Source organism: Hemiscyllium ocellatum, chromosome 12, assembly GCF_020745735.1.
Source record: "Hemiscyllium ocellatum isolate sHemOce1 chromosome 12, sHemOce1.pat.X.cur, whole genome shotgun sequence".
Lineage (NCBI taxonomy): Eukaryota > Metazoa > Chordata > Chondrichthyes > Orectolobiformes > Hemiscylliidae > Hemiscyllium > Hemiscyllium ocellatum.
Window position 1 is genome coordinate 102,208,474 of NC_083412.1, and position 1,465 is coordinate 102,209,938.

A 1,465-nucleotide genomic window follows, 5' to 3' on the forward strand; every position below is an offset into this window, starting at 1 on the left:
CAAATATCTCAGCAAGAGGCCCAGCAATCATTTCCCTAGCTTCTCACAGAGTTCGAGGGTACACCTGATCAGATCCTGGGAGTTTATCTACTTTTATGCGTTTATGGCACATTGTACAAAACTTCACTGTGTCCCTCTGAGAACCAGGCTGGGAGAAATGTCAGTGATCAGTTCTGATATTTTACATATTCTGACATGACCTGCCACAGGAGCCTCATATGCTTCCTCAATATTGTTTTACAACATGAGCAATCTTCAAGGAGAAAGTGAGGTCTGCAGATGCTGGAGTATCAGAGCTGAAAATGTGTTGCTGGAAAAGCACAGCAGGGTCAGGCAGCATCCAAAGAACAGGAAATTCGACATTTCGGGCATAAGCCCTTCTTCAGGCTGAAGAAAGGCTTATGCCCGAAACGTCGAATCTCCTGTTCCTTGGATGCTGCCTGACCTGCTGCGCTTTTCTAGCAACACATTTTCAACATGAGCAATCTTGCCTGTTTCAGATCCTTGGTGAGATTTGCATCAACTCATCAGAATTAATTTTTTAACACAATAGCACTTTCAGCTTTAGCTTCAGTGTGATGTAATTGGGTGGGATGCTGTTTGGTGAGTCAGTGCAGGTTTGATGGGCCAAACAAGCTCTATTTGCACTGTAGGGATTCTGTGATTCTATAAACTGATAATACATACCTTCCTAATCTGGGAACTGCTGGTTGAGCATCAATTAAGGAAGGTATACGAAACATTTCTTCTTAAAGTTGTGGATAATTCAGAAGTTTTAGACACTCTAACCTGTGCATTTTAAAAATTGATTTAGGCGATGTGGTCATTCCTGTATCGACCAGCATTCAGTTCCTTTCCTATTTACCCTTCAGTAGGTGGTAGTGAACTGCTGCAGTCTGTTTGCAGTAGGTAGATCCATGATGCCCTGAGGGAGGGACTTACAGGATTTTGAACCAGTGACACTGAAGGAATGACATATTTCCAAGTCAGCTTGGCGAGGAGAACTTGGAAGCCGTAGTGTTCCCATGTATCTGCTGCCTTTGTCCTTCGAGATGGAAATGGTTGTGGGTTTGTAAGGTGCTATCTGAGGAGCTTTGGTGAATGTTTGCTGTGCATCCTGCTGCTCCTGAGTATTGGTGGTGGAGGGAATGTGCATGGGGGGTGGGGGGGTAGTGATGCCAATCAAATATGCTGCTTTGGTCTGGATGGTGTCATTCATCTCGAGAGTTGAGGGTTGCATTTATCCAGGCAAATGGTGAGTATTCCATTACACTCCTGACTTGTGCCTTCTATATGGTGGACAGGCTTATGGTGAGTCAGGAGATGAGTTACGCACTGGTGTTCCTAGCCTCTCATCTCTCATTTGCCCATGTAACCATTGTCTTTATCATGTTGAACTTCTGGTTAATGCTTCCCCCCCGCCCCGCTACTCAAAAGTAAAAACTGATTCATTGAAAGGAACATC